Here is an 18,982-nt window from a genome sequence, read left to right as displayed (position 1 = left end):
AAGACTCCATGGGCCAGTTGGTTCAGGTGTTGCGAGTGAAAGCAGAGTGCAACAGAGTTTCCTGCAGGGAATGGTCCCTGTGGATGATGGACAGGGACTGAAGAGGGAGATATGTCTGATGATGGTATCTCACTAGAGGTGGACAAAATTTAAAAAAACATCCGTAATCACTTGAATCACCACTGCGAATCACCACTCCGCCTGGGAACCCTCCAACCACAAGGAATGAACTCAGATTTCTCCAGTTTCCTCATTTCCCCTCCCCCCACCTTGTCTCAGTCGGTTCCCTCAACTCAGCACCGCCCTCCTAACCTGCAATCTTCTTCCTGACCTCTCCGCCCCCACCCCACTCCAACCTATCACCCTCACCTTGACCACCTTCCACCTATCACATCTTCATGGCCCCTCCCTCAAGTCCCTCCTCCCTACCTTTTATCTTAGCCTGCCTGGCACACTCTCCTCATTCGTGATGAAGGGCTCTGGCCCGAAGCGTCAAATTTCCTGTTCCTAGGATGCTGCCTAACCTGCTGTGCTTTAACCAGCAACACATTTTCCACTGCGAATATATTAGCCAACTTTTATAGGTGCGCCATTGAGAGCATTATGTCTGGATGTATCACTACCTTGTATGGCACCTGTACCATTCAAGATCGGAGATGTCTACAGCGAGTGGTGAACTCGGCCCGGACAATCACAAAGACCAACCTAGTATATGTTTACATATTATTTATATATCTATGCTACTTAACACTGAGATCTGTTTGTATTTATCTCAAGATAAAGCTTTTCACTGTGCCTCAGTACAGGTGACAATAAATTCAATTCAATTCAATTGTGGAATGTCGACAAGGTGAATTTTTGGAGCCGCTTGTGATGGAGCCAAGTAGGGAACAGGCAATATTGGATTTAGGGTTGTGCAATGAGGCAGACGTGACAAGGGAGCTGAAGATAAAGGAACCCTTAGGAAGTGGTGATGATATCATGATTGAATTTATCCTGCAATTTGAGAGGGAGAATATACAATCAGAAGTAACGGTACTAAAGTTGAATAAAGACAATTACAGAGGCATGAGGGAGGAGCAGACTGAAATTGGTGAGAAGAGGAGGCTAGCAAGAAAGCAGGAAAGTGGAAATGCAATGGCAGGAGTGTCTGAGTGTAATTTAGTAGACACATCAGAGACACATCCTGTGGAAAATGAGGTATGGTGCAGGGTGGTTGAGGCAACTATGACTGACTGAGGAAGTCATCGATAGCATAAAAGCAAATGAAAACATATAATGTAGCGAAGGATAGTGGGTAATCAGAGGATTGGGAAGCTCACAAAGACCCACAAAGGGCAACAACAAAACAAATGAGGAGGGAGAAGATTAAATGGAAGATAACTAGTAATATAAAGGAAGACTGCAGTTGTTTCTTTATTCATATAAACGCGAAAGAGAGGCAGAAGTGGACAATGGACCACTGGAAAATGACACTTGACAGACAGTAATGGGGAACAAGTAAATGGTTGAGGAACTGAAAAATGACATTGTGTCGGTCTTCACAGTGGAAGACATCAGTTACACCCAAACATACAAAAGAATGGGGGAACAGATGTGAGTTTAGTGGCCATCATTGAGAAAATGCAAGAAACACTGAATCGCCTGAAGTTTTCTTCGCTAACAGGCATTAGTGAATGAGATCTACAACAACTGATTCAACATCATCATTAGACTCTTCAGCTCTAGGTATTTATTGAAATAAAATTCCAGCATCTGCCATGCCAGGATTTGAACCCGTGTCCGCAGAACTAGATCTGGACATTCGCATTAACAATGCAGTAATAACATCACGAGGGCATTAGTAAGCCTCAGCAGTTACAAGAGCCGTCAGATGCGACTCTTTTAGTTTGGCATGATGTTCAGCATGAGGTGGTTGGAGAGAAATGCTTGTTTTCATGCTGTGTGAGTCTATGACTTTGAGTCTTTGAAACTGGCAGATGGTGGTGATAAACAGCAGCATTGGCAGTTTAGTTGATCTCATTCTCGGATATGTAATCTTGCTGGTTACGCTGGAGGTTCTTTTGCTCATTGAGTCCTTTCCACACACGGGACTGTTGAACAGTCTGTCCCTAGTTTGACTGAGTAAATGAGTTTCCACTTCAGCAGTCAATTGAATCTCGCATTGCTCTTATTTCTCTGTGATATCGATGTCCTTGTATCTACCCAAGGGGGGACGATTGGTTCAAATAATGTCCACGCAGATGCAAGTCTCGTGGTCCGTGTTGTCAATGTGTTTTTATTCTTCCTGATGTACCCACAGGGTGTGGATGTCACTGGTCAGGACAGCATTTGTTGTTCATCCTGATTCGCTGCTGGCTCGCTGCATGAGAGACATGGATTTTATCCCAGTCTCCTATGACTGTGTGCAGTTTGCAAATTCTCTCTTTGCTTGTGTGAGTTTCCTCCCACAGTCTAAAGGTGTGCAGGTTACTGGGATTAGCCATGAGAAATGTAGGGGAATAGAATAGGTATGTATTGTGGGTCTGATAGGGTGGGCTTCGGAGGGATGGTGTCTACTGGAAGGGCCGAATGGCCTGCTTCACCACACGATCGGCATTCTCGGATGAAGGGTCAGCTATGTTGTTCTGGTGCTAGAGTCACAAGTAGGCAGGATTGGGGAAAGCTAGTAGCATCCACTGCATAAGGGACATGCATGAATGGGATTGCTGGAAATTAAAGCCATGATCTCTGGTCCTGAGGTCAGGCTTTCATTCCAGGTTTTATTCGTCGAACTTTAGCATTACCAGTTGCGTGTCTGAGTGCCCAAGGATGACTAGTTTATTATATAACCACCACACCACCTTCTCCAGATAGCAGCATTCACTGGGAACAAGAAGCTGATTCTGAGCTGATGCGAGCAAAAGTTGCTGCTACTGCCAATGTCAAAAACACTGAGCCAAATAAGAAAATGAATTTTAGAACCTGGCCACCCCGAAGATGAAGTCTTAACATACTTTAGATACGCCAATCGGCTGTCTCAGCAACATGGACTGCTTATGGCTATAACATTATAAATGGGGACAAGTATTCCGTTCCATCCCGTTTTTGACCAGGAGGAATCCCAACCTCGGAAATACACGCGCCTCTCTCCTGTCATTCAATCCCAATTTCCCATTGAATCTTCGTGGCTGCTTCACACAGTTTCTACGATTCCGGTTCTGGAACTCGGATTATGTGTGATTGCCTGCAACAGTTGGTACTGCCTTGTGTGGGCAAAGTGATGAAGTAGCCGATGTTAAAGTATAATGCTATTGAAGCATACGTTTCAACAATATCATGCGCTGTTCCATGAGTTTGGAAAATTTCATGAATCCCATTCTCCAATACTCTCATTCATGTAATCTCCATAGCATCTGGGAACGTTAAAGTTAAAGATTCAGCCTATTAAAGGTTCCCACATGCCTGTCGCTAAGGCCTGATAGTGTACATTCTCCCTGACATTTCCTCTTCTACCATACTACTTGCAGTTTGCAATAGTGCTCTGTGGAGTGCTGTAGCTATTTTGTAGTTCGTATACTGCGTTGTGATTGCAGCGTCCTCGGCTCGAATCCACAACATGGCTGTTAGTTCTCTCAAAGTTGTACTTTTGGTGAAACACGGTACGAAATTAATCGTTTTTACTTGATCATATTCTCTGAGGTGCTTTCCATCGAATTACCTTCTCTGATGTTTCTGTGTTTCATGTATCAGGATTTAAACCCAAATGTTCTCGACGATGTCTCCCCCTCCCACTCTCCCTAACTCTCTTTTCCGTCCCATATTCCATTTTACTGAGGCATTGCACAATCTAACATATACTTTCACGTTGATACCATCCAGTCTGTGCCGTTGCACGCACTGTTACTGGTTGCGACAATTAAGAATATGATAAATCAGTTGTCTGAAAAACTCATCTGTTTCACTATGTCCTCAACTGGTCTGGCCTTCATGTGACTCCAGACTGCAAGGCCACCCCGCATGCTGATACGGAATGTAAAAAATGAACATTCGGATCTACCTAGACTATTGTCTGCAATTCACGTGAGTCCAGGAATGTGATCGCACTGGGAAAGGTAGAGGAGGGATTCACTCGGACAGTGTCTGGGCTGAAGTGTTTCAGTCATGAAGAGAGACAGGACCGGCTGGGATTGTTTGTCGCCGTGCAGGGGAGTTTGTGAGAAGGCATGGTACAAATGTACAAAATAATGAGGGATATGGATAAGGTAGACTGAAAGAAGCGTTTCCCATCGACGGAAAGATCGATCACAGGGGGCCAGAAATTTAATGAGAAAGACTGAAAGGTTTGAGTAGATGTGTGGGAAATCGTTATAGGCCGGCGGGTGTTGAAATTTGGAACACACTGTCTGTATGTGTCAGAGAGGCAAAAATATTCAGATGTAAATATGTTCTGCCAATACTTATAGGTCTGTGGGTTAAACGATTCAGGTCCTAAAGCAGATGTGCTTGACAAATAAAACCACAACGGGCTGAAGGGTCGCCTTCGCAACTGTTGTCCACGGTAGTATAGTGGTTAGTGTCAAAACATGTTATGCGGGAGATAGGAGCTCAATTCCTCGCTGGGGCAGTCTAAATGTTTTAAAACTGTCGCTCCGTTCCCAACTGCGGCATATTGATGTCTGTCCTTCCATTCTCCATGGGACATGTCACAGGAAGGTCAGTGCTTCTGAATCAGCGTGGGGAAGGACTGCAGCTCCTGCTGAGACAGTGTCAGTGAAAGTACAAACACGTGACTTCTGCAACATGCACCTTGTATATGTACTGGAATCTAAACCATTTAATAGAAAGAAGATGGAAACTGAAGAAGAAACAAGGTAAACTAATTCAGATGTGAGTGCAGAAACATTTTCGGCAGCATCTTGAAGAAAACTGAAAAACCGCTCTGAGAAAGAGTTTGTCTTTCAGAACTGTTAATTCACAGGGTGTTTTTGATCCACTTAAGCCCTTAAGAAATTGAATAACAATTTTACTGAAGACTTGAAATGTTAGAATACACCAGGCCATGTGTCACGTGCTTGAAACTGTTTTTATAAACTAGATGTTTGATGACTGATACGAATGCAATAGGCTGAAAGGCGATTCGCCATGCTTTTAAAAACTCGATGACTGTCATTTTTCAACTGAGCAAAAAAGGCAAAAACAAAGACACCAAGGAAAGTTGGAAACATTGCATATGTCTTCCTTGGTGCGCAAGTGCTGAAATTCAGCTCTCTCACTGCTATTTCCCAATGTTGATTTCCAGTCAGGGAAAAAAGATTTGCGATTCCTTATGAAAATCTTAAATTGAACATGAGTTCCTGACATTACAAAACAGCAAAGATAGCAGTTCTGTCAGAGTCAGTGGGAATTTCATACCGGAGATAAAATGAAATGGGAAGAAACGCTGAAATCAGTTGCTTTTACCTGCTCAGATTCAGTACGACAAAAATGATCCTATTTGAAACATACAGGTTTTTTCAAGAATTTAAAAACTTGGATGCAGAAAGTTTGGTTCTGTGACCAGAGTGGCTTGTATCGAATGACTTGGAGGTATCGATTATGTACTGGGGTGGGCAAATTTGAAAATCACACAACAACAGGTTATATTCCAACAGGTTTAATTGGATGTACGAGCTTTCCGACCGATGCTCATTCGTCATGAGTTTGTGGAGTACACTGTTGCAAAGCACAGAATTTATAGCACAAGTTTACAATGTGATGTAACTGAAATAACAATTAAAAAATAATCAAGGTATTTTTCAATATATAACTTCAGTTACATCACATTGTAAACTTTTGCTATCAATTTTGTTTCTTACAACTGTGAACTCCACAACCACCTGATGAAGGAGCAGCTTTCCAATAGCTAATGCTTCCAATTAAACCTGTTGGACTATGACCTGGTGTTGTGTGATACTTAACTTCGTATTATAATGCGGATCTCACAATTAAAACAGAGCTGAGGAAGCATTTATTCTCGCAGACAGTTCGGGATCAGTGACTTTCTTGTACGAGAAGGTTGTTGAGGAAAGGACATTCGGTGTAATCAGGCTGAGATCGGCAGGTCTTCAAACAGCAAAGACATAAAGCGTTTTGGGGAAAGGCAAGAAAGTGCAGTTCAAGGTTATTAGATCAGACATGAAACCATTCAATAGCTGAGCAGACCTGATGGTCTGAATGGTGCCTTTCTGTTCCTAAACTAGTTTGCCTTAATATGAAGCTGCAAAACCGACCTGAGTAAAATTTGACAAATTAGAAATGCGTGGACCCCCAGAACATTGAACCGAGGTTAAATGTACAAAGAACATCACACAAAGGGCAGACAATGTAGGTAATTGATCCGAAGTGATCAGTATACCAAGGTAAACAGGAAAAATAATATTCATCATCTACATTAAACCTGACTCCACTAGGCATGTAGTTAACTCTCACAAACCAACATTCCCCTTCCATTTTAGTGACGCCCTCTCCGTTCTTGATTTAAACTGATTGAACGTCAGGCAATTGCAGCTGACATTGCTGATGTGGACCTGTAACATACAGGGAAGTGATTCGGACTGCTACACTTCATCATTCTGCTTCGAAAGATCGGGCAGTATTTCATATTGATTACTGTAAACGTTAACCTTTCACAAGCCATGACAGTGAAAGCATTGAATCCCCATCACTATACTACCAGGGAAGATTTCAGTTAACACCATCCTGGACATCATGAGATTCGTCATTCTATTTTGCCATCTGTCTATGCATGGTCCCCTCGGCTCTATTCCGGTCCTGATGGTTGTTTTACAATACTGAGGCTACCCAATCATCTGTTACATTTCAGTTTCTCTCTGAGCTGGCAATGTTATGGCTCAGTGGTGATAACACTGATCTTGTAAACTAGAAAAGTGCTTGAAATAGCCCATTCCTGTTTTTCATTCCAATAACTTGAGGAAAACAGTTTGGTAGGACAGGAAACAATGGGCGTGAGCAGTGGTCCAGTTTGGCAGCAAGAACGAGGTGAGATCGTATCAACTAGAGACAGATGGGAAAAGAATGAGCAAGGAACACTGGGACGGGAGGGGCTGAGTGCTTCCTTTCTTTGCTGGTGTTGAAATCTGAAATGGGACAATATCAGCCAAGCGGGTGAAATGTTACTTTCTGCTTGTTTTCTCCCGAGGCCTGTGCCACTCTTGGGGAAATGTGTCTGCGTGCTTCAGTCTGTGCGTAAAAATGGGATTCAGCTCCCCGACTGGGTGTGAACACATTTTTCCCATTTCAAACTTCAATCCCATATATTGGGTCTTACGAGATTAAAACATTCCAGAGAAATTAGCATTGAGATGAACACGTGAAACGTCAGAGTTTACAAGGTTAGAGACCAAGGGCTGGGAAGTGAGACGATGGGATCCATTTCTGTGCTGTACACACTCGATAATTCAATCATTTTTGAGGGCAAACATATCTGTAGTGACATAATTCCGAACACCGCGTTTATGAATAAACAGCGCAACTGTTTCTGCCCTCATCCCTGGTGGTCTAGTGGTTAGTATTCGGCGCTATAACTGAATGGCCTGGGTTTCATTACCGTTCAGGAAATCAGGACTTCTTGTTCGTGACGCAGAGAGAGCAGCTCTATCAGGAATCTGTTTAATGCCTCAGATCAGTCAATAGCCCAGCCCTTGAATGAGGGAAAATTGCCTTCCCTCTCTTTACACAATCAGACAGTTCATCCTTCATTTTCCTCTGATTCCACTTCCCAAAGAGTTTCAAAGAACTGACAAAACTGAGTCACAGCTATTTCTTTTCTGTGTTTTTCATACACAGGAGCTGCAGCGATTGAGTGGGTTGGTTTCTGAAAATTCAACGTATCTTATGAACAATGAGTGAGGCTATTCCAAGATTGCCTTCTCTGACAGCGCTGGGACATGACTGAAGTCCGCTATGATATGGAAGTGCCAGTGTTTGAGTTGGGTAGACAAATTTAAAAATTACACAAAACCAGATTAGAGTCCAACAGTTGACAAACACCCGATGAAGAAACAGTGCACGGAACACTGGTGATTCCAAATATGCTTGTTCGATACAATCTGGTGCTATGTGTTTTTTAACTTTGATAGCTCTTGGTAATTTTTAACTGATCGAAGCCAGTAAAAGAATTTTCGTTCGTGGAGATGAAAATTTCAAATATTATCCACATTAGTGTAACAAATAAAAGTTTGGATGTCTCCTGAATCTCCACAATGCACTTGCGCCAAGCAGAAGTTGAACCTGCACCCGCCTGATACATAGCCAGCTATACGAATGGCTGGACCACTGCCCAGATGCACAGCTGAGATTTTACACGCTGCAGAGCTATGGTGCTAACAATGATATGAGCAATAACAGTAAGAGTCACAAGGTGAACAAAGAACAAAGATAATCACCATCAATGATCCACTTCAAATTGTCTTAAAAAAATTACCATTCACAATTTGAGCAGCCAATCAATGAGGTCACTGCTGATCAAGAAAATTGCAACTTACTTTGCTGCGTTTTCAGCCTAATTAGAGGTAAACTCCAGCCTGATCATAACATCGCATATTCCACTTAATTTTCAGATTTAGATTACGTTAATGACCTGTCCGTATTTGCAGGAAACTGAACAACATGAAATGAGTGAAAACGTCCTTCCAGTGATATAATCCAGTGCAGAGTCGGCCAGAAAAGAAAAGACAAAGACATGAAACATCACTCCCATTTCTCTCTGTACCAATGCATTTTCCTGAGTTGGATATTCGCAGGACTTGTCTTTAGTCTCGAAAGTATTAATTACATTTATGGGAAAGTTTCTTCATAAATCAATTAACATCTGAGTTTTGAAACCTATTTTACTTCAGATTAAAATAGTTGAATATCCTTTCCCCCAGCCTAATATCCCAATCCTCCCTCCTCTTCCATGTAAATACCAGCTGCTCCAGGCGAGGTTTGAGCCCCCAACCTGACGTTCCAATGCTCCTTGCTGCTCCATGTCAATAGCAGCTTCTCCAATTTAAGTTGGAGCTCCCAGTCTGATGCCTCAATGCTCCCTGCTCCACCTCAACAGAAGCGGTCCAGTAGAGGTTGGATCTACCACTCTCATGCCCAAATGCTCCCAGGTGCTACATGTCATTGAGAACTCGTCCTTGTGAGGTTGGTGCTCCCAGTCTGATATCCAAATGCTCCCTCCTCCATGTCAATAGAAGCGGTACAGTTGAGGTTAGATCTATCACTCTGATGTCCCAATGCTTCCCGCTGCTACTTGTTATTAAAAGCTGCTCTATGTGAGAGTGGAGCTCCCAGACGGATCTCGCAAAGCTCCTTGCTCCATGTCGACTGAAGCTGCTTCAAATTAGGTGAGATTTCGCAGTCTGATGTTGCAATGCTCCCTGCTGCTTCATGCCAATAGAGGCTGCTCCAGCTGAGGCTGGATTTCCCGGTCTGATGTCCCAATGCTCCCTGCTGCTCCACGTCAATACAAGCTCCTCCGGGTGAGGTTGGATCTCCCAGCATGCTTCCCCAATGCTCCCTGCTACTATAAGTCAATAAAAGCTGCTCCAGGTGTGGTTGAAACTCCCAGCCTGCTGCCCCAATGCTTCCTGGTCCATGTGAGCAGATGCTGGTCCAGATGAGGTGGGAGCTCCCAATCCTTGCAACTCACACACCTCTATACCAACTTAGAAATAGTGCCCACTGACCATTTCCACCATTGGAGCCATTGGTGGAATATGCACATCATGTGAATTTAATATTATTTTTCGTCAGCACCGAATCATTACTTCCAAAAGACATTCTTTCTTAAATATTGTTTATCATGTGCATATTGCAGTCAATCCTAAGTTAGATAATGGTGCTAATTGATGTATGCTCAACAAAAATTACATCATATTTTTCATGTTGAGTAACTGCCACTTAGCAAGGGCAATGTTTGAAATGAAATCGCACTTTTATTCCAGGTGAGGGAATGTGGTTTGAATTATTTAAAATGACCTTGTCCACTGTGTACAATGATGAAATAGATCTCAATTTCAAAGCAAACTTGGTTACGTTGTCATCCATCTTGACATGTGGTGTTCTCTTCTTTCAACCACACGGGTATTAGAACGAAACGTCTGTTAATGGCATGTGCATAAAGACACATTAAATCATTTTTCATGCCAATGCTGCATGCATTTGCGATTATTGATCCATACTTTCGGTTCAGTCCCTGCAGTGAACATGCTACTTCTCCAGCTGTTCATAGTTCAATGTGATGCATCCAGTGTGTGCATAACGTTTTGGACCTTGATTCCCACATCTTGTGTTTATCTGTGTCTTGTGTCCGGCCTTCATCAATGCCGAGAGCAACGGGCGAGAAAGAGACCAATGTCTAAGTCTCTCCGTATCCATGCATGGCACCCATATCTGCAATTCTCTACTGTGCATTTATAGCCAGTTCTCGGTGCCCCAACACCCACACCCTGCCCTTTTTGAAATATTTCCATGACTTTGTGCTGTCTCTCTGTGGTCTTCTCACCAACATGAATCACTTCTACTCAACCTGCTCCAGATTTCATTTGACAAAACAGTCATTAAGAATCCCATTACATAAACATGCGCTTCGCCTCTCTTGTATTTTGGTTTTCCTGGATCTCTTTCATACGATAAAAGGTCACAACAGCTTGACTTGAAAAAGAAAATCGCGTAACTTTTCATTATCCCAATGCGATCTACGTTTCAATGCAGTTTAAGCAACTGACTTAAATTATTCTTTGAGATTTTATAATAGCGTCGATGCATATAAATTGACCATTGGAGTTCCAATTTCAATAAGACAGGTGTGAACATACAAGAATAGCAACATTGAAAACAGCGACGAAAGTGGGATTCACACCCGCGCGTGCAGAGCACAACGGATTAGCAGTCCATCGCCTTCAGCTCTCGGCCACCTCGTCACATATACAACTGCGTGTATGAACTCATGAATAAGTGAATTGCGTAAATTATGCAGAACAGCAGATATTTCTCCCTGGGATGGTGAAACGCTAAATAGCACAGTATGGTCCCAAGACTATGGTCCGACGTCTGGGTTGTGGGGCAACGGCATTCCCACTGTGACACTCTGCTCACAGTGATCTGAACAAAAAATGAAGAAAAGACTATATAACAAAGTCTGTTGAATTCTGTGAAGATTTGAAGTCAACAGAATAAAGAACCCGAGAAAGAAGGATGTCTTCCTTCAAGAAAGAGTTGGATAGAGCTCATAAGGATAGTGGACTCAAGGGTTATGGGGATAAGGCAGGAACAGGATATTGATTGAGGATGATCAGCGATGATCATAATGAATGTTATTGCTGGCTCGAAGAGCAGAATGACCTACTCCTGTACCTATTGTCTATTGTCTATTAAATTGCCTGTGAGGAATTGTTTTCCAGACTGGAGGAGAGTGCATAGTGATCAATGTAATTATTCGGAACACCTTTCTTCTGCTCAGATGTTTTTGACACGCACTTCTGTACAGAACAGACAATTTCAAAATCCTAAATAAGACTAAACAGACAATTGAATTCAACAATGCAAAAACCTTGATCTGTATCATTTTCCTGGGCCGTGCAACACCAAGTATGATCACAGCAACACAGTGAGCAAGTGTCAGAAGGAAAATGAGTGCAGTGCCAGAGAGAATGCTGGGAGCAGCACTTGACACACGGGGAAGTGCATTTCCCACAACAGGAACACTACCAAAAAGCAGACTGCGGTGGAAGAATTCAGAGCGGGTTTACAATTTGGAATTTGACACCAGAGACACAATGGAGATCTGTCATTGAGTCTGTTAAAGATGAAGATTTTAAGATTTCTACAGATGAAAAACAAAATAAAATGTTCATTGGTTAGTGAAGGCAAATGTTGAAATTATATATTTCAAAATCTACCCATCTTTGCAATGAGTAGCTCACCATTTTCCTCACTCGGAGTCAGAACCACTGGTGAAGATGATCGTATAATCCCCGTTACTAGCCATGGAATCAGAGAAATTCGGTTTCCCAAACGTTAAGGCACAACCAGGAATGTGGAGGTAAGCATTAATGTATTGCTCCTGTGCTGCAGGTGACCAGCGCATGGTATCTCTGTTCCAGTATAGTGGGTTGTGCTCTGCCGAAGGTTTAAGTTTGAGCCTCACATTGAGCAGCTTCAATTATTCATTGTCTTGAGGGGTACGGATAGAAGGTGATATTGAGCAAAGCTAAGTTTATGGGAAAATACCCGTGTTTGTGGATTGAGAAATGACCTTTTCTGGATAATGATTCCTTGATCAACAAATACACAGCAAGTATTTAAAACGTGAAGAGACATGAGTGGAGAGAGAGCCAAAGAAGATTGTTCAGCAGGTGGATAACGTTTCCCATGTGCACTGCATTAAATTCCAGGAAAATAGCTGTTGAACTGGTTTCATGTTACACATTTTGTTGCAAAGTCGCAAAGGTTATTGCAATAATCAAAAAAGAAAAATCACATAGGACCGTTTGAATATTGTGTTGAATTGAATTTTGGCCTGAGCATATTTTATCTTCAATGGTGTGCTGCAGAGATGTACAGAGGTTAACAATACAAAATAACAGAGTCTTATTGGTGTATTTCTTGCATGGAGTTAAGAATGTACGAAATATACATAACATCATGTGAATGTGGTCGAATCTTTAAAGTAGGTGTTGCGTCTCCAAGTGACCATTCAATTCCTACTCATTAGGATATAACTTCTGTCTGCAGTTATTTTAGGACATCAGCTCCATTTACAGAGTTTCATGTTGAATAATCCGCCACACCTTACCAATCCATGAACTTTTTATACTCAATCTTAATCAGTTGTACGTGTTCATGAAATGCCTTTATGTCTGAAGTCAACCAAATTCGAAATTTTTACGCAACCACACTGACTTTCTCTCAATGGTAAATTCCCTCCTTGTAAGTTTGTTCGTGCATCGTTTTAAAACATTATGAAATCAGCTTCTACGTTTTATTTCTGGAAATTCGTTCACGATTTAACTAACTCTATTGAGTGGAAGAAACTTTCATCCAAACTTTTCTTAATCATTCACTAATGGTTTTGAAGCTCTAACTAAAGTTATTGATTCACTCGAAAGAGGAAATTTCCCCGATTTAGCCATTCAAACCTCGTGTTATGTGAAAATCTCATTTGTTTAATTCAAACTTGTGTGTTTCTGCTCCAGCATTTCCAAATGTCGTTAATAAACTCCTTCATTCTTTCTATCAACACGTTTGCATCCTTTCTGATATTTTTATGTCTCAGCAAACAATGCCACTTGACTTTCTAATATTTTGCTATCCAGGAAACAACATCTGTGCCCTTTCTAACCTCTTTACATGTTTTTGGTGGAGAATGAGGACAAGGATTACACACAATGCTCCCACTGAGGGAGACCTACAGATTTTACAGTTACACTATGAACTCTTTGCTTTTTAAATATGACGTCTCTATGTATAAACTCCAATAAGGTAAATTATTATCTATCCAGTTCATGAACATCGTCTCCATGGAGACGAAAATTATCTATCTCTCCCTTTATTCTTCTACGAAATGTTCGAAAGGCAAACATCTCTAACTCCCCGTGCCCTGAGTGAGCCTCAATTATTTCTAAAGGCGACTGAAGTTCAAATACTTCATAGTGTGTCTCCAGTCATTCCAGTGCAGACTGGTTCTGGACAGTAAATGTCATCACCAAAGGCCACCGTATTTTCAAATCAACAGTTTTCACATAGTAATTGTCGTAGCTATCGTGTATCATATGTTCGTGTTATTTTTCAATTTGTTCATCATTTCATGGGTCCCTGTATTGAATTCTACTGAATGATTAATTTGTGAATGGAGACAGTCCCTTCACCACTCATTCGAAACTCCATGGAATATTGACTAATTTTACTCATATGCTGTCATTTTACTAATGACAGTCCTGCCATTAGTGGGATGAATCAGTGAACATTCCGGACGTATCCTTGAAGGCAAAGGTTTCCTTCTCCAGTTTAGGGGATCATTACAGCACTGAATCCCATGTGTGCATTAATTAAAACCAAAACAGTTGCAGCAAGACTTTAAAAATAAGATTTTGCAATCTGTTTGCATTGGCTGTCCCAAAAATTACATTCCACATTGTGGTATGTTTGTGGATGAAAGCACTTTCTGAATCTTTCAAATCTTACATTTCAATTTTGTCAAAAAATTGTCATTTGATGTTCTTTTTTCCCTTTCAGTTTCCCGTTTAATGTTCCGTATTTTCTCATTTTATCTTACGTTTTCAACAATTTCAATCAATCTCTCTCCTGATTACCAATCCGAGAGAAAGCCACAATTTTGTCAATTTATATGCAGTGCAGCTGGGGCGGTGACCAAGTGGAAAGGCATTGGTCACGTGAACCAAGCAAACGTAGCGGGCTGGTGGAATCTGGCCAATCCATCGCAGTCATATTTAAAACATTTAACGTAATCTTTATCCAAATCATATTGGCAGAAAATAGGAAAACATAAACGAAAAAATTGCCGATGTTGAAAATCAAACAAAAACAAATGTTGCTGGAAAATTTCAGGTCGTCTGGCAGCAACTGTGGAGAGCTGGACCCAGTGGATGTGAAGCGTTAACTGTGATTCATCTGCACAGATGCTGCCCGCACACCTGTGATTTTACGGCAATTTCTGTTTTTGTTTCAGATTGGCAGATTTTGTCACAGTTCATGAGAACAGTACTCTCAAGAATCAAACAGACAGCATGGACCTCGTAGTGTGAAATGAGACAGTAATAATGAATGAGTAGAGAGTGTTGTACTGAAAAAATACAGCAGGTCAGGCAACATCCGCAGAGCAGGAGAATGGACGACTTAGGCATAAGCCATTCATCTAGAATTAGGCTTGTGAGTCGAGCTGAGGGACAAAACTGAAGCCCGCTGCCAACTCGCAGGCACCTCCTCCTACTGACCCCGATCACAACCTCTCCTCCCATCACCAAGACATCATCTCCCAGACCACACACAATCTCATCACCTCTGGGCATCTCCCATCCGTAACCTCCAACCTCATTGTCCGTGAACCGTGCACTCTCCGATTCTACCTCCTTCCGAAGTTTCACAAACCTGACTGCCCAAGTCGACCTTCTGTGTCAGCCTGAGCCTGTCCCATCCGAATCATCTCTTCCTACCTCGACACAATCCTAGCTCCCCAGACCAGGATATGCCCACTTATATTCGTGACACCCCGATGCACTTCACCTTCCTCAAGAAGTTCGTTTACCTAGCCCCCAACGCGTCATCTTCACCATGGACATCCAGTCCCTGTACAAATCCATCTGCTGTGACAGAAGTCTGCAAGCCTTCCATTTCTTAATCTCACACCATCCCAACCAATACCTTTCCACGGACATCCTCATCCACCTGGCTGAACTAGTCCTCACAATCAACAACTGCTCTTTCCAAAATTTCTACTTCCTCCATCGAAACGGGTAGCCATGGGCATGCGCATAGGACCTTGGTATGATTGCCTGTTTGTCAGGTACGCAAAACTGTCCATCTTTCGCTGTTACACAGGCATCATCCTCCACCTTTTCTTCCGCTACATTGATGAATGTACTGACGCCACTTGGTGATCCAACGAGGAGCTTGAATAGCTCACCAACTTTACCAACACCTTCCACCCCGACCTCAAATTTAACCGGATCATCTTGGCAACTTCCGTCACCTTCCTGGGCCTCTCCATCACAGTCTCTGGCGACTGACGAATTACAAACATATACTACAAGCTCACCGACTCCCACAGATATCTAGACTACATCTCCTTCAAACCTATCTCGTGTAAAAACTCCATTCCTTATTCCCAATTCCTCCGCCTCCACCATATCTGTTCACAGGATGGCCAATTCCACCTCAGAAGTACCCATTTGGTCTCCTTCATCCACGATCATAAATTGCCTTCCCAAGTGGTTGACAACGGCATCCAGTGCATCTCTTCCACTTCACACAAGAACAGCCTTGAACCCCACGCCACTCAACGCAACAAGGACAGAACCTCCTGGTGCTCACCTTCCACCTAACCAACTTCCGCATTAAGCACATCATATCCTGCCACTGATGCCACCTCCAAATAGACACCACCACCAGAAATATATTTCGCTCCCCACCCCTGCCAGCATTCTGAAAAGACCATTCCCTCCACAACCCCCTCTTCATGTCCACACTTCCCTCCAACAGCTCACAACCCTCTCCTGGCATCTTTCACTGCCACTAAAGGAGGGGTGAGACTAGCACCCACACCACTCCCCTTATCTCCAACCAAGGCCTGACGGGATCATTCCACATCCGTTATAAATTCTCCTATACAGCTACCAATGTCATCTCCTGCATCCGTTGTGCCCGGTGTGGTCTCCTCTACATCAGGGAGACAGGACACCTTTCTGCAGATCATTTCTGAGTACATCTTTGTGACATCCACACCCACCAACTTCACCGTTCCGTGGCTGAACACTTCAACTTCCCCTCCTACCCCTTCAAAGACATGCAGGTCCTGGACCTCCTCCACTGCCAAACCGTTACCACCCAACGCCTGGAGGAGAAAGGCCACACATTCCGGCTTGGGACCCTAACAGCACACGGGATTAACGTGAATTCTAACAATTTCCTCATTTCCCTTCCACCAAACACAAGCCTTCAACTTGCCACCCATTCCATCACTGCCACTTCTGACCTATTATATTCTCCCTCCTATTCATCCATCTATTGCTTTCCAGCTATTTTCCCTCAATCCCACACCACTTCCATTTATCTCTCAGCCCAACTCACAAGCCTTATTCCTGATGAGAGTTTTAAAGCTGAAACCTGAATTCTCCTGCTCCTCGGATGCTTCCTGATCTGCTGTGCTTTTCCAGCATCACGCTACCAACACGGATCTTCAGCATCTGCAGTCCTAACTTTATATTTGTAATTATCAATGACCTTGGAGTGAAGATATCCCTCGATTGCAGTGATCACAGTGTGACTGAGTTTTCCATTTTTTTTGGGTGAGGGCAGGCTGCATCTGAGACGAGTGTTTACCACCTAAACAACGGGAATGGGATCAGATAGCGAAGTTAGGGCGGGCTGAAGTGAAGTGGAAAATTCTGTCAGAAGATGGGTCAATACAACTGCCCCACATCCCCCAGATTGTAAAGGACACAGAAGGAGCAAAGCCGCTTCAGTGCAGGCACAATGTCAGGTAAAGTGGAAAAGAGACAATGCAACACACTGAGGTGCATTGGAATTATTGATGTGAAAGGATTCGATATATAATCTACTTTACATATGAACTGCCCTCACATTGGAAAAAGGAATTTCCTGCAGTGTAACGGCGACATTTACCTGTGACATCACAATGTTGAGAGACGCTGACATAGTTTCTTCTGCAGCAGCGTGGCCTAGTGAAAGCATGATCGTCCCATCAACCAGAATTCAACCCTTCAAAGCTCTCCTCTGCGCTGTACAACTTATTTTCTGCTCCTATAGTCAGATCTCAATCGCTTCACAATGTATCTTCTTCTGCTTCCTGCTTCACGAAAACACTGGAAACGTGAACAAATCACTGGTATTTCCACTTTCACCAATCTTTTGCAACAGGTACGAGTGACCGATTGGCCTTCTCGAGCGCTCTCACTCTGGTATGATCTGAATGATAAAGTGCACACCCCGTCTGATCTTCAGAATGTCCCCTCGTGAGACGGTGCTGTTTATCTCACCCCCGTGGACTGAGCTGTCTCTATGGGCAAAGTATTCAGCCATTTCCCTCCACTTACAGGCATGATGAGAGGATATAAGTGCGGATATGCTCTGAAGCTTCCTCTCCTGGGCACGGACAGGTATAAGAGCGCCGCTGGAACTTAGCATATTTGATTGCGAACTTCCTCGAAATATCATTTATTTGAGAGAGAGAGAAAGATGCTGAGTTGGTGGGAACGAAAGAAATGAGCTGTGGACTCTCTTACCCCAGTAAAATACCAGTAAGTGCATTTTTGTGCTGCCCATTTGATGTTCAGAATCAATCTTAGGAGAACAATCCTGCTGAAAGGCTTTTGTTTCAAAGGCGTCGGTTTCTTTGCTGCAATCGGGCATCAGTTAACATCTGAGTCCCAACTCCCAGATGAAGTGACTCCGAATGAAACCCTCACTCGCTGAGAACCATCCCCACAGCCAGGAGGTGGGAGGCTGCAGTTAGTCCAAATTAGAAGGGAGGATTAAAAGCGAGCCATTATTTTTCTCCCTCAACCACTCTGTCACAGAGACAGGGAGAGGGACGGCAGAGAGGTGTGACGTCATTAATTTGCCGACAGAAGCCGTTCAGCCCATGTAATCCACGGCAAATTGGGATGTCTTGCTTCTCTCTGAGGTTATTCATCATTCGTGGTGCTTGTTCTAATAATGGGAAACTGTGTCTGTGTCGAAATGCTGTCTCCAACACACTGATCCACATATCATTCACGGCTGTTCATTTCCCCGGAGGACCCTGCTGTGTGACACAGGTGGGGAATAACTGCAAGGTGTCATGTGCACGGTACACGCCACAACTGATTTCTCTCACTTTCGCCAGTGTATTCCCAGCTCAGGCAAGTGACTTTGTGAATCAGGTCATAACAGACAGACAGAGAACAGCAAAACATTCTTCCATAACTTCAAGCGTGTGTTTCCTCAAATGTATAAATGTGGCGGGTGTATCTATTTCAGATACCATAGAGTGTACGGACGTAGAAGACTCATCTATATGTTATGCGAAGAACTGAGTACTGTTATAGCGAAATTCTGGCAGTGGCAGTGCACACACTGAAAGCTGGAATTGTCATCGAGCAGAGGATGCTTTTCATTCATTAATTTAATGGATTAAGCGCCCAACACGATCCCTCTGGGCCGCTCTGTTATCGCTGACCACAACAGTTTCCCGCAGTCTTCAGGTTTTTGTAGC

The sequence above is a fragment of the Hemiscyllium ocellatum genome, chromosome 46 (assembly GCF_020745735.1).
Source record: "Hemiscyllium ocellatum isolate sHemOce1 chromosome 46, sHemOce1.pat.X.cur, whole genome shotgun sequence".
NCBI lineage: Eukaryota > Metazoa > Chordata > Chondrichthyes > Orectolobiformes > Hemiscylliidae > Hemiscyllium > Hemiscyllium ocellatum.
The sequence above is the reverse complement of the archived record's forward strand: the minus strand, read 5'-3'. Positions refer to the sequence as shown.